This window comes from Corvus cornix, chromosome 3, assembly GCF_000738735.6.
Source record: "Corvus cornix cornix isolate S_Up_H32 chromosome 3, ASM73873v5, whole genome shotgun sequence".
Classification (NCBI taxonomy): Eukaryota; Metazoa; Chordata; class Aves; order Passeriformes; family Corvidae; genus Corvus; species Corvus cornix.
The window spans coordinates 9,771,080-9,786,290 of NC_047056.1; the positions used below are offsets into that span (position 1 = coordinate 9,771,080).

Here is a 15,211-nt window from a genome sequence, read left to right on the forward strand (position 1 = left end):
GCAGAGCCAAACTGTACGCGAGACATTACAAACATGATGTTTAGCCCTATTTTAAGAAAGTAGAACTGACTCCAGTGTCAGAGGCCCCTGTAATTGTTTTTCATCTGCTTCTCATGCCTCTGAACTTGTGCAGCAAAGTCTGGCTGTAGAAATGCTGTGACAAAGGCATTAGCTCTCTGAAGATTGTTATGAAATGATATTGAAAAGCACCATTTGTAGGATTTTGGCTGGAAGGGGACAGAAGTGATTGCAATGTAACTACTTTATCTACAGCACCCTTGCCTTGAAGGGTCTGTTGACATCCAGAAGAAGAGAGGCACAAAAAACATGCTAGGGAAAAAAAAGCTAACTCTGCTACCATTTTTATGTCATTTACTTCCTAAGACAGAGATAATCAGAAACACCTCATCAAACTTGATCATGCTCTCAGTGCTTCTGAAGAACTTCTCATCTATTCCGCTTCCTTTTATTCTCACGTTAGTAGATTGAAAACAGTTGCTTCAGACGACGGCGGTACTCATGCGTATGCAGCACCAAGGATGCTCTTCTTTAATACATTCTATACACGTACATAAATCTTTGTGCACGCAGAGGTGTACATACACATATGGGGGTCGATGTAGTTTTGCGAACCATGCCCTCCACCCCCAAAAGCAGGGACCCAACCACTGTTTTTGGGAAGGCAGCCCAAGATGGCAGCTCATGATTAATGGCTGTATCATCCCTGGCTCGGTGGCGGCAAGGCCCCGGGTCTAATCTGCCAAACATCCCCTTCGTCTGCAGCCGATCAGCAGATGTAAGCACATAGGCCCTGTCAGCTTGACATATCATTCCTACGACAATGTCAACGAGTATTAATGTTCAATTATCTGTCCTAGAAATAACCCTCGCCTTTACGCATTGTGTAACTGGGCGCGTGGCACTGGGGTAATCCAAACGACAAGGGCAGAGATGCCCGCGCTCACCCGCTCACTGTGAGTTGGCTTCCCAACATCGCGATGACATTGCCTTGCGGTAGTGCGTGGACGCCTTCCCCCTCCTTCCCCCTCCAAAACCGAAGGTTGTGGTTTGCTGGTTTGTTTTTTTTTATGGAAGGCATGTTGCAAAGACCCTGAAGACCTTTCTCCTCCTCTTTGCATGTTTTATGCTGCCCATCAATATGCCAAGATACGCTTAGAAAAGGCGTATTTTGATTTCACACCCATGCAGAACCATGATGACTTTTCCTGTTCACTTTCATGGAGAGCCAGAAGCTGTCCATCACCTGGCAGCCTCTCATTATGTCCCCTGCTTGTGTATATATATATATATATATATATATATATATCTCATGTACCATCAAACGCAAATGTCAACAATGTCTTCTTCCAGGGCTGATCAAGATCAATTCAACCCTTAACTGCAGGGCTGGAGCAATTTGGCCAAATGAAACATTACAGATTCCTTTTGTTAAAGCAAGTTCAAAGCAAGACTCCTCAAAGGAGAGATGATTTGAAGAATAAACTTGAGTTTATTCCTGGAATCTTTTTCTTTTAAATCAGAATTAGGGTCAAATTGCCAGTTGTTTGAATAGTCTGTGACAGAGTTTGCATAATTTCTTTTTTTGTTGTTGTTACTATGGCACAGCTTCCTTGAACTAACATTCAAAGGTTATCGGCTCTAAGTTATGCTTGCTAAGTCTTCTTATACAACTCACAATCAGAGGGAGGGAGTGGGAGGAAGCAGTGTGATAACCAGTGCCAGCTTTGAGATAAAGCCCTCCACCTAATCTCTGTTTATTTAGACAACCATCTAACCACAGCACCGGGCATAAAAACAAACCAGGTGTACGGCTAAGGGAATTTCTCCTCCCTTATCATGATTGCATTATATTTTTGAGCAAAGGAAAGCAGAGCCTCTTTCTTTTTTTAAGATTACTTTGAAAATTTAAATAAGCCCAGAGTTTGAGGTTTTCATGTTTGGATTCGCTTGGCTGGATAGGTTTTTTTGCTTTGTTTTGTAGGAAGGGGAGGTAATGGTAACAAAGCACATTCTATTCCATGCTTTTGTATTTCTTGAGGTTTTGGAGAAAAATACTTTACCATATCACATTTACAAAAAAACTTAAAAAAATTAAGTTCCTGCTTTGAAATATTTCCTGCCTGACGGGATTCAGGATTTTTGGAATAAATACAAATATCATGGGATCAAACTGGAGTAAATTGAGCAATGTTTTAAATGTATTTCACCCTAAGGAGCTGACAGAGAGTTGGGCACCCAGCACATCTCTGCTGCATCAGTGCTGAAGCTGCTTTTCCAGGGCTGAAGCTGCTTTTCCAACCCAGGTGCCAAAATAGAAAAGCTCTTGCAGGTCAGGTTATGAGAAGCAGTAAGTGTCTGGCTGAAGGATAACTGAGCCTCCCTCCAGCTTCAGCAGCAATATTAAACACTGGTGGGGAGCTTGCACGTTGGCTGATGGCTCTATTTCTCCTGCCATATGAGCCCGAAGTTGCCTCCAACATATTCAAACTCAGTTTTCCCCCTTTTTACCCCTCTGATAATTCACCTCACTGTTTACTCAATCATTTTAGGTACAGGAAGTGATGAATATTGTTGAGTGCCAGTTTTTTTGGTGCAAGATGAATAACCCTAAAGAGCAACTTACACTGCGTCCCAGGCTCCTGTCAGCCCTATAACTGATGATGTTTTCACTGTAAGGGGTGGGGACTGGGACACATTAAGGCTCAATAGGGGAAGTAAATGGAGTGAATTGACTCAGCAACTCTGCCTTTTACCACAGCTTCTAATAAGGATAAACTGATTACTGCCAAATGTACTTTAACATCACAAGTAAGGGAGAAAAAATAAATCGATCTGCTCAAAGGAAATAAATGCCATACCAGAAGTTTTTTTAGAAGTGAACTTTTATATGCAGAAGTGTAGAAGCACATTTTGGCAGTATGCTGCTGCTTCTTTACGGGTTGCCATTTGCCATTAAACCAAAAATGAATTTGCAGCCTTAAAACGCATCCTAAAGATGAATGCAGCAAAAGAATCTCTACAAAGCCAACTATCATTTTTGTAATCTCACTCTCAAATGACTTGGATAACAAAGAGAAGCACAGCAATGCTCACGCTGTACTTGAAATGCCGACTTTATGTCAGCATCTTTTTACAGCAACTGAGAGACGGGATGCTCCGCTTCTGCGCCAGGCAGTGGGGAAGGCAAGCAGGCGGCAGCCCAAGTTGCCAGGGGTGACTATGGAGCTGACAACCCTGGGATCCAGCAAAACCCACCCTGACTGATGGCTTCTGGGTTCCTGCTGACCTTTGATCCCTTCTGGTTTGGTCGGGAACAAAAGAGCTCGTTCACCAGGGCCCCTCACACGTATATCTAATGAAAGCAGCCATTGCCTATATGCTGATTAATGTGTTTGCCTTACACGTGGCAGGAGGAGGACCACGGCCACCCCATGCTGCTGTGCAGGTAAGCACCAGCTTACCTAGCTCTTATGTCGCACAAAATAAATCAGGGAAACCCACCACAAGGCACATAAAAATGACTAGAGCAGGTAAAGACAATTTTTGTCACTGATGTAAGAAGTTGCTGAGACTGGCGATGGTGCCATGAGCACTATCCCTGCGGACCCAAAAACCTGTGGAGAGTTTCTGTCATTAGAGATTTGATGCTGCTCTGACACCAAGGGCCATCAGCAGCTCAAACACGCTGTTGCAAAGATGCTGTCGGCTACGGCAACCATGGAGGATGCTGTCCAACCCTTCGCGGCAACTTTCATCACCACATATTGTCACCATAGCAATGAAGCTGAATGCAGGCAAATGACAAGGGTCTGTCATCACTCAGCCCTGGCCTGACAGCCCTCAGCACCAGTTGCTCTCATCCAGCCTCAATATGCAAATAGGTCCTCAGCAGGCCCAAAAGTAATAATCTGCCCCTCCACAATGCCATCATTTCACTGGCGCTCCCAGTAGCGGAGTGCAGCCCTTATACCCCCTGGAGATGGCTCTGCTTTATTCCCCAGTGAATTTTCATGCTCTAGGGGAAAAGAAAAATAAGAAAAGAGGGAGACAAAGGGAGACAGTGGTACCCAAACATCAAATATCAGAGATAATCAAGGAACAAAACAAAACAAACAAATAAAAAAAGGAAAAAATATCTATTGAACAAATGGAAGTAAAACATGATGGTTAATGTTTGAGAGGAAAACAACAAAACTTCCCATGTAATGGCTTCAGCAAGGAATAGCAGTGGTACTGTGAAAGTCTAAAGCTCCTTTCTAATATTAAACATGGCAGTTGTATATAAAATGCATCCGCTGCTCCCTTCACAGAAACAGGTGTTTGGGGTGAAGTCAGGATAACTGGCAAGGTAAGCCGGGCTGTCACCGACAGCAAGCACAGCCAACACACTGCTCTGCCTTCACGCCAACACCAAAATCAGGGTCCCAGCTATTTTCACGCTCTTCCTGCCAGAGATGCAACAAAGAGACAATTAACTTGGTCTACTTCCCTGCTGCCTGGGTGCAAAAAATGACAGAAATCAGAGATGGCAAACACTATCTCATCTAGAGCTCGTCTGCCTGCTTGGATTAATCATAACATCTCTATTTCAGGAGAATTTCTGCGTGGGGTCAGTTTTCACTCATCCTGCCCATGCAAACTCGCCCCTTCCAATTGCCGCACATGGGGAAGATGGTGAGAAAGATCCATTTTGGTCGTTACCTTACTTAGCTCATCTTGACCATGCACTTTGGATTTTACTTTGTGTTTAGTCATACAGAATACCCCAATTTAACAGCAACCCTATGTTACTGCGCCAGCCCTCTCACCATTTCAAAAGCTGCTTTTTAATGACATTTAATTTAGGCTCGCTTATATGCTACATTTGTTAGTGAACACATTGGCTATGTGGCTCTTACTTAACACGATTGCTGTCCCCCCATGGTGTGCAACACGCTCGCTGGTCTGCAGCAGCCCTGGAAAGACAATTCACTGTTCAAACATTTTTTAAACCTGATTTACTGTTCCACAGAAACAACTCCGCAACTAATCTTCCAGGACAAATGTAATGCTGAAGAGCAACTAAACTGAAACATATAAATTCCATATATACTTAAAAATATCATTGTCTGTAATTTAATATAACAATATTTCTAGGCCTATAACCTTGCACGCAGAGGCAATTTCCCAAGCATTAATACTTAAATGGGTCATATGCACCACATCTGTCATTCTGTCCTGAAGTCTATGAGGCACAACCAAGACTCTGCAAGCCTATTGATTTTTCTAGCATTTGCTTTAATTTACTTAACCATTGAGAAATCCATCAGTACATAAAGGGCAACTGTCCATTACTGCCTCATTTGCAGACATTTTTTCCCCTCTTTTTTTTTTTTTTTTTTTTGGTAAATATTTCCCTTTAAATCACTGTGTGTTTACAGTGTAAAAATGAATCCGGAAAGTGCTCACACCTGTTTCTGTTCAGTAACTGCTGCACTGAGGTATATGTAATGTGCTTAAAGATAGAATAAATATCTAGACATTATTACATCTGTGTGCAAAGGGTGGTAAATTAGATCCTAATTACATTAACAGGGATTCTGCCTCCCAGCTTAAATTTTACATGAGCACTCTGTAAAAATCCAAAAGCTCTGCTGTGGTTTCTTTACGAGCTGGTGATTACAGCTACTTCCTATGCGGTCACTAAATATTCTGTTTACAAATAAATGAAGAAGCTTTGAGCCAACTTGCCAGGGTAATAATCCATGTTTTTTATTTTTTTTTCCCCAGCAAACCTTTACCACATACGCATGGCAACAATCAGAAGCCCTGGCTTCATCTAATTACTCTATCACATAATTTCACAAATTGCCTTTTCACTAGGGAGCCAAGTGCAAAACACGCTCACAGTGGGATTTCAGGCAGCAGCTTTCATTTACTACTCATTTCTTGTTAAATTAAACACAAAAACACCAGTTGTGTGAAAGAAGTCAAAAAGAATGCTTGCAAATGAGCCAGACAAGTGTATCTTATATTTATACCATTTGCACAAAATAGCTCATTGGCAAGCTGGATTTTTAACGGCACCATTAACATCTTTAACCCTTTTAAGGCCTGGCATGAGGCTGGTAACTGGATCATTCTGACCAAACTCAACCCAGCGAAATGGCACCAGGCAGCGCATCAGCCTTATCCTTTTGTTCATAACTGGGAAGAGAGGCAGCATGCCCTGACTCTGCCTCCATGTAAACCCTCTGGCTTACCAAGGGTTAGAGGACAAAATTAATTCCATTAATTTCTGGGTATTAAACCCACCTAATGCAAGGGAGAGAACAGTCCTAGAAATAAATCAAGTGGGATTTGTTAGCACAATTTCACTTTTGTCCAGGGCAGCCCTCCAAGGTGTGGGGTACCAGTGAGACTTGGGGGCACAGGGACCTGGAGGACCAGACCCCTGCTAATTATCTGAGAGTTAACAAGGCAGGATTGCAAGCTGCCACCAAGGAACACAAATTATTTTGAAAATAATTGCAGCCAGTGTACCATCGCTGGTGGAAGTGAACCAGAGGTTACACCGCACTAAAATGACATTTTGTACATCAACAAGCACAAAACTAAAACACGACCATTAGTAATTAAAGCTGCTCCTTTTGTAGCACCAAAGCCAGTAGGTCAGGTACCATTTTACATCAGAAACCAGCCTTGATGGCTGCAGATTTGCCAACATTATCTACACAGGGAGAAAAAAAAAAACGTTAGCAGCAGCTGTCTGTGTGCCTCGACATTGAAAATCCTATTCATACAGACAGGTGGAGTAATTTAAAAGCCAATGTGGTACAATTTTGATGCAAGTAATGCCACTGTTTACTAAAATGCCACCATTACTGCTGTTTATGAAAACATTACTAAAATTGCATTTTATTCATAAGATTCCTAAGGTTTGGGTTATTACCAGTTTCAAAATTATTCTGACCCCAACTGCAGCTTACGACCCTCTGGGGTTTACAACCTGCTGCACTGACAGACCCATGCTCAGGTTTCAGCAACGAAATCTTCTTTGCTGTTCCCACACAAGCACCGTGAAGCTCCTGGATCAGCACAAAATCCATGGCAAATAAGCAGAGTTCTGCCAATGAATCTATTAACTGGCCAGATTGTCTAACATGGCATTTACCTTTCCAAAAATGTCTTTAGGAGCCCCAAAAGCTCTGTCTGACATGAAAAAAGGATGGCCTAGGAAGAAGAGTTTCACTTCAAAGCTGACTTTTGAGCAATCAACAGAGCAAGGCACCCAAAGCAAAGTCCCACCATTTTCTTTCTGGGTTCAAAAACAGTTCTTGGAAAACATCTTTATGTTTATGCAGGCCCCTGGTTTTACTAATGTGACTCAAGTGACCACTTTAGTGTCACTAACGTGACTATCTTGCTTACTGCATCACTGGGACAGAGGACCCATTGTAAGAATAAGGTTTCTTTGTGGTTAGGTTTTTTTTAAAAGTACTTCCAAATGTTTAATGCTGTACAGGTTGGATTACAAAGGGCCAACCAGTAGCCAAGAAAAGAATATTCATGCTATATCTAAAGTCTAAGAAGTATTTTCTGGGCAGAAGTTTCTGCTTCATGAAGCAAAAGATGAAGTGGTAAGGCTCCTAGACCTTGCCTTATTAAAATGATGGCCCACCACTGAAGTGAAACGAGCACTCTACTAAATACTCTGGGTCTAAATCAGGCAATGATGCAAAAGGCGAGGTAAATTAGATAACTACATATTAACTTAAACTCTTTTCTGCCTACTTACCTTCTCTCTACATATATATTTAGCACTGCTGTAGCTTACAGGGTGAGGAGCTGGAAGTACAATGATGACTCATCAATAAGATAAGATTGGTTGGACTTGATGATCTTAAAGGTCTTTTCCAACCTTAACAATTCTACGAATACATTTGTTCCATGAGTAATGACTCTATGAATATTGAAAATTGGATTTTCAGCTGAGCATTTTGTTGGAAAGGATGGCATTACCCATGGAAACTTTTAACTTACACCACCAAAAAAAGAAGTTTCCCTTCCAAAGGAAATTTTTTCTCTGGATAATTTTGATGGGCAGACAGTAAACATAAGTACTTAATATTAGGAATTAGGGGTTCTTGAATATATGCAACAAGGAAAAGCATGTAAGCTATAACAGTGCAGATTCTGTGTAGCTGAAGGTAAATGCAGGAAAAGGGAAAAAAGCCTTTTTTTGGGTAAAAAACCAAGTCACTTCTCATGCCTGTCCTGGAGCAACAAACAGACTATAGTCACCACAATATCACTGCTTCTGCTTATCCAGGCAAGGGTTAAGTACATGCAAACAGAGGTAGGAGACTGTATGCCAGAGCAAGGGAATGCATCTTACACAACTTGATGTACCACTTCCAAATGTGACCCTATTTGAAAGGCAGGTTATCTTACACCACAGATTAACACATCCCATCAGATATATGCCCAACTGGTTTGGTGCCTCATATTTTGGCACATTACCTGATCTGATTAAGTCATTTGCTAGCACACTGGCATGCTGTGAAACTGCTTCAAAAGTTAGATTTCCAACAAAAAATTAACACTGGCACTTATAAGCATATCTGAGAATCAACATAGGCTCTTTTGTAGCAACCGTGTTAGAGGGCAAGCTAAATAAACAACTAATAATGAACAACCAAGCCCATTAATTTATCCTCATTTCCTGCTCACCCACTGCTTGCCAAGATACTGTTGCTGCCTTTAAATGCACTTCATATTGCAAACTGTTTGCCAAAATATTTCCATGGATGCTTCCAGATTCAAAAATTGGTGACCAAACTTTTTCCCTCCCTCTCTGTCCCCCTTCCAAAGGTGATACTTGAATTTTGTATGTCTGCTTTGACTGCAGAAAGACCGTGTAACACATTGCCGTGTTTTGACTGGAGGAGGCTAATTTCAAAAATGAAGCTGCAGATGCAAAATATCACAGCTGCAAATATAAAAATAAAGGAGAGGGTGGAGAAGAAAGCAAAGCATCTACTGCTGACTTAAAAATTCTTATTACTGCAAACATTCTTGCTGGTAAACTCATTTCCGAGAATATTTATGCAAACAAAAGGAGTTCTAGTACAACCAGAGCAAGTGTAATTTAGCATCTGAATGAATGTTTATCATGTTTCAACTTTTCAGTATTCCCTTGCTTCTACTCAGATGTGAAATTCTGCTAGTGTCTAAATACTAATGTGTTTCAGCAGCTTCAAAATAATTCAAATTCTTTAATGTGCTAGTGGCTTCCACACCAGCACAATAGTGCCTCCAAGGTAGAAACTGTGGGAAATTGGGACAAAGGTAGGACAGTCCTTTGGGAATAGACACACACACACACACACACACACACACAAACACACACACATTCTCCCTCACTCTAAAATCTTGCTGGCTCGGGTCATTGACTACCTTCTGATTTCAACCAAAATACTTGCCTGGATCACTGCCATTCCCAAGACCTGTGAGGAGCCCTGATGAGATGTTGCATGCCCTGTAGTTTAAGACATGATGGCTGTCTTCAATAGAAATGGAGCTAAATCACAGATATTAAGAAAACAGATGATGTAACTACACCACACTTCCGAATGTGAGAAGACCCTAAGTAAATAATCTGTGTTCCTTGAACTAAGTGACTGAAGCACCCTCTATTTTTCCTTTCTGTTCTAAAAACAAAGGTTTGTAGAACAGCTCAGCGCTGACAACTTAAATAATCTACAAGACAGTGCATGAGACAAGCTCTTTCCAAGAAATCATGAAACTGGAGCAACAGCAGCATTGCCAAGGGTATCACCCAAAATCCAACCTTTTAAAATGGCAAAATTTCCCTCATGCTAGAAAATGGACCAACCCTTGGAGGTTGGACAGCAGGTCAAAGCCATGAATTTGAGGCCAATTAATGAAAATTCTGTGGGTTTTAACAGTCACTGTCCTCCATAAAACTCTGTGAAGGTTGAAGGATTAAGAAGTTAATTCAAACCCAGTTACCTAAATACTCTTTGCCCTCCTTTCTGGAGCTCTCAACTCAATTTGGAAGAGTCCCAGAACAACTATCCTCTCCCATAATAACATTTCCCATTTTCTGCCATCGGAGTTGACTGCCACAGCACCTCCCCCAGCAGAAGGGAGCTGAGGACTCTCCTTGTGGGTTACTTGGCACCAACCTGTGTTAGATGCTTTTGCTGGATGTTCTGACAGATCTTTCGGCTGCCAGGAGCAGGAGGAGCCCTGGCTCCCACCTTCCCAGTCAAGGGGATGGCGGTGCATGAGCGACTCAAGGCAAGCTAAAAAGCCTGGCTTTTCCCAGGAATTTGGGACAGCTGGCACTGAGAAGTCTTGCAGATGTGGAAGAAAGCTTTTTACAGCTTCATCCACAATAAAATCAAGTGAAAGAGGAGACTTGCATATTTGGGATAAAGTGGGGGGACACCCCCAGCCATTCCAAGTCCAATATATGGAAATCTGACCCCTGTTACGCAGATGAGCTCCAGGAGCCCTCTGGCATTTTGCAGAGCAAGTATCAGTTGGTGCAGGATGGAGATTCATTGTAAGTTGCACTTTTTTGGGGGGAGGGGGGAAGGGGCGTTATTTTGTTTTAATGCTTCCAAATCTTTCAAGAGGAGAACAAAGAAAACTTGGTTTAGCCAAGTATTTTTCCCTTTCCATGTTTTCAGTACCCTAGTTTTGTACCCATCTACCCTCTCACTATACTCCTTTCCAAAACCAGACAAGCATCCCACATGGGAGTAGGGGCAGGCAGCCAAATTAACGCCATGCTTCTCCCAAGGCAAAATCTCATAACTATGAAGGGATGAGAAAAGACATGAAATACACTTGTTTGAACATTAAAAAGTTGCTAGCCAGTAAGATATTAATATAAAAAGAAAACTTATTGAATTAAATAGCATAAGTTTTCTATCACAATAGCATCCTTGAAGCGATTGAGACTATTTTTCTCACTAGATTCAAAATATCTGCTTCCAATAAATTCTTTTACAAGTAACAGTTTTAATAAACAGATTGCATGTTGCTTATTTTAAATTTTCTTGTTTCATATCATGGCATCAAGTAATCAACAAAGGTTAAAAATCCAGATATATAATAGAAAAAATCCTTTCATTTTAAAGTCAACATCTTTCAGCCATGTCTTTTACTTTCTGCTCAGTCTCCCCTTTCAGTAAGATTTAACCTCTTAAGGAAATTGTTTTAAAAGCAGTTAAAAATAATGATTAAATTATGGGATTTATATGAAAGAAACCCTCAGCCCATTCATTTTTTTTTTTAAATCATGGCAATTTGTTTTTTAAAAGGTGTTTGAAGTCCTTGAATCTACCTCTTGGCACCATTAAAAGAGAGTAGTTTATAATCCCCTAATGTGCTTAAATAAAGCCTTCAATAGTTTAAATTGTTATTAAACATCTTTTGGGATTATAATTTTATGGCTTTTTTTGCTTGATTAGATGATGAACGTGAAGATCATCAAATACTCATCATATAACAAACCAATTACATTGTATAATCCCCAAAATGAGGTTTGAATCCCAACATTTTAAATTAAGCTGGATTTAAAGGATGCAGAGTATTCACAAAGAGTGAAAAAAACACTTGGAATGACACCCCACAAACTCCCTTCTTCTAGTTTTGAACAAAAAGGAATTTATACCAATTCCAAATACGAATTTATACCAATAATACCATTGCTGGGACAAAAGCCTAGGATGGGCTGAAGCAGAAACTAAATTAATTTTTTAATTTTAAATTTACACAGATTTAACTGTAAGCAAGATTATTTTCTAATTCCCCTCCCCTTCCCCCAAGCTTTTCCCTTATTTCACAATCCTGGCTGAGGGATATACATTACAGTGAGGAGATATGCTTGAAAAATTCAGGGGGAGAGATGAACCCTGAATGTTAAGTGATCCAAGAAAAAATTTTTAAAAAATTTTTAAGAAGTCTGAAAGGCCTGCAAAACATTGCTGGGCTGCAACACACCCTGGGAAATTATCCTTAGGGTGACTTTCTGAAGTGAAGGGCCAGCACAGAACTGGTTTGCCCCAGTCCCTCCTCCAGCCCCTGCCATGGCATTTGATGCTTATCTGATGCCACTCCACAAGCCTCTTCTCAGTTTTGACTCAACTTTAATACTTCTTCACCAAATAATTATTCTTTTTTTTTCTTTTAATCCAGATAGTAAAAGCTTCCATCCCAAATTTATAGCAAAATCCTAAAAACAGATTTCATAAACCTCCAAATTTGCCATATGGTGTCATAAGCTACCAAGAAAAATTTCAACAAGCTCCACAACTACATTTTGCCCAACTAACAGCCCACCTGAGCAGCTCTTCCAACCCAGATGTTTAATCAAAATTAAATCAGAACAGCAAAGAGTTAAAAAAATATCCTGCAAAGTCCTAAGTGTGAGTCTGGTCAGCACTTATGCAATGGTTTCAGCTGATTGTTTTTGTTGTTATTATTCCAAGAGGAGGACGAATTTATCCCCTGATTTATCCCCTGAAAAGCTTCAGAGCACACTGCCTGCATCTGCAGAGGACAGCGCTTGCCTACCCTTTGGGCATATGTCAACTCAGTTCTGCACATCAGTCAAAATACTGGGGGGGGGCTGGAGCCTGACACTGAGTGGGAACTACTGCCCAAACACTTCAGCATCCGGAGAGAAAAAAATGAATTTCCTCTTAAGCGCAAAATGAGAACTAGGGGACAAACCTTCGGAAATGAAGTCAGTACACAGAAGAAGACTTAATGCTCTTGGAGATGGAATAACTGCATAGAAGGAATTAACCCACCCTATACACTTTTGAAAGGTTGTATTTTAGGTCTTTCCAACCAAAAATCATTAGTATGACAAATACAGCAATTACTGTCTATTTTACTTAATTGCATGCCACTGATGTGTATTAATATTACAATTCTGAAAAAAACTTGCTTTTGAAAAGGAGGGCTCCCAACTAACTAATTAGGAAGCACCAATGGTCAAGGGGATGCTGGATTTTGCACTTAACTTCTGCTCACTTCCTCCCTGCCATTTTTCAGGTGGCAAAGGGAAGGCAAGTAAAGCACTGAGGCAAAAGGGAGGTATCACCGGTCGTGACATACTCCCTTCCTGAACAGAACCACCTCCCTGTCTTTCCTCACCTCCCACTTTAGGAAGGACCTTGTGTTCACCCTACAAAAGACCAAATCCACTGATAAATAAATGGGTAGATGAATGAATGAATGAATGAATAAATAAATAAATAAACTGTGTGGGATCTCTAGTTTCCTCATGATGATCTCCCTCCTGCAGCAAGGACATCAGGTGGGGACACCACCATACCACTGTGCAGTGTTATCAGAGCAGTCATTTAGCCCAGATGCCCTCAAAAATGAACTGGAGTTTTGATTCCTTCAGTCTTTCTCCCCACTACACCTCAGCTCTGACTGCAGCCATTATTTGGGCCTGGGTTTGTTTTGGGTTTTTTTTTGGAGCCAGGACAGCACCTCAAGCAGCCTGTAAACATGCTCTGTTGCTCTAGTGCTTGGAAGAGCCTACAGTGTTCTTCAGACATGTTTTAATTTGAGGAAACTGTCCAAGATCCCACCTAGAGTCTCAAGGTCCTGCCTGGAGAAGGTTGGACTGGATAAACCAATTCTGTTTTACTGAATTGATCAGATAAGTCTGGATCTACCATGCTGCCAGGAGAGGAAAAAGCTGCCCTGCAATAAAACTGCATGCTTCACGTGGCTGGGCTGGATCTGCACAGGGGATGGTGGATTTTTAAAACAAGCTTTAGCTCAGTGCTACAAGGTAGAAAATGCAGCATTGCATAGGTCCTGTGGGGAATAGTTCTTTCTGTATTTGAGTCTTCCAGAAGAAGAGACAACCTTACAAGCAGATGTCCAGATGTTGTCTCCTAGAGACTGCTAGGAGCCCTGCAGCAAGCTCATCAGGCACTCTCCTCTTTTGAACACTACTACCACACAGGAGAAGAGTGAAAAGCCACTAAAACCCTGCACCTAACCCAGGTGAAACAGTGAGGGGGTCTGTTTGGTCTGTTCTCTGGTCCTGAGACTAGGCATGAAATTAGCTACAGGATCAGATCAAGCTCATGTAATTAAATGCTCTACACAGGGTGGCTCCCACCACAAGGGCTTTTTAGAGACACCCTGTAGCCTTCTGCCACATTCTCAGGAAGGCCTTTGGAGCGGGGGTACCCGGTCCAGGCTAAGAGCATGCTGAAGACTGCTCAAACAGTTTGCCAGGATTGACCTTTGTGTTCCTGTGCTCAGGTTTGGGTGATGCTTTATTTACTAGCACAAACACAGCAACAGGCCACTTTCAGGAAAAAAATATTTATACTACTTAATTTGCAATTCCTCACTGCAAACTACAGGAACTGATGTGCAGTTGTTCAGTGTTCCCTAGTGTGCGTTGTCCTGACTGCAGTGCTTCCAGGGCCTCCCCTCATTCCTGAACCTAAGCCAGCTGCATCAGGCTGGTGTGAGCACTGCTGCTGGCACAGCATCCATGGACTGTTTTTAGGGTGGATGTCCTTAACCTCACATCTACCTGCAGAGAGATGCCAGGTGTCAACTCCTCTCGGGTGAGGACCTACAAATGGGGAGCCATCAACACCAAAGGGACCTCAGCCTTTGGAAGCAATGGCACTGAACACACCAGACAGGGCTACAGACCTGGAAAAACTAGGCCATGGCTGACATGGAGTCTGCCAGAGAGAGATTAATTTGGAGATATCTGAGGCCCTCTCTGGCCTCCGAGGAGTAGGGCTCCAACACGAATGCTCATTCATAGCAACCCAGGACCGCACAGGACAGGATTCCCTGCCTGATCTCTGTGCTGACAAGAGTCATGGCGGATATCTGGTTTCTTGGCTCAGCAGGGGATGGAGGGGTGATGTGCATGAGCACTTCCTCCACTTTACAAGTACACCCTTGGCAGAGCTCCCACCAGGGCTGGGCAAGCTGGCCAGCTTCTAGTTTCATCCTGACCCTAACTACAGGCAGAGGAGAGAGTCAGCTACTGGGGTTAGGCAAGAGCCCTTCTTCACTACCACCTGCAGATACCCCAGCAACCCTTGCCTGACCCTTATCCTCCTGGCACAGAAAGGCTGAGACAAAAAACTGGGGCTCAAAGCCCAGATCCTCA

At 42.0% G+C, this 15,211-nt stretch overlaps 1 protein-coding gene across 2 annotated transcripts in view; it reads right to left on the bottom strand.

Annotated features, from left to right (window-relative positions):
- The window catches only part of MEIS1 (Meis homeobox 1), a 107,931-nt gene that overhangs the window by 35,430 nt on the left and 57,290 nt on the right, over positions 1 to 15,211 (bottom strand). The gene's annotated exons all lie outside the window — the stretch shown is intronic.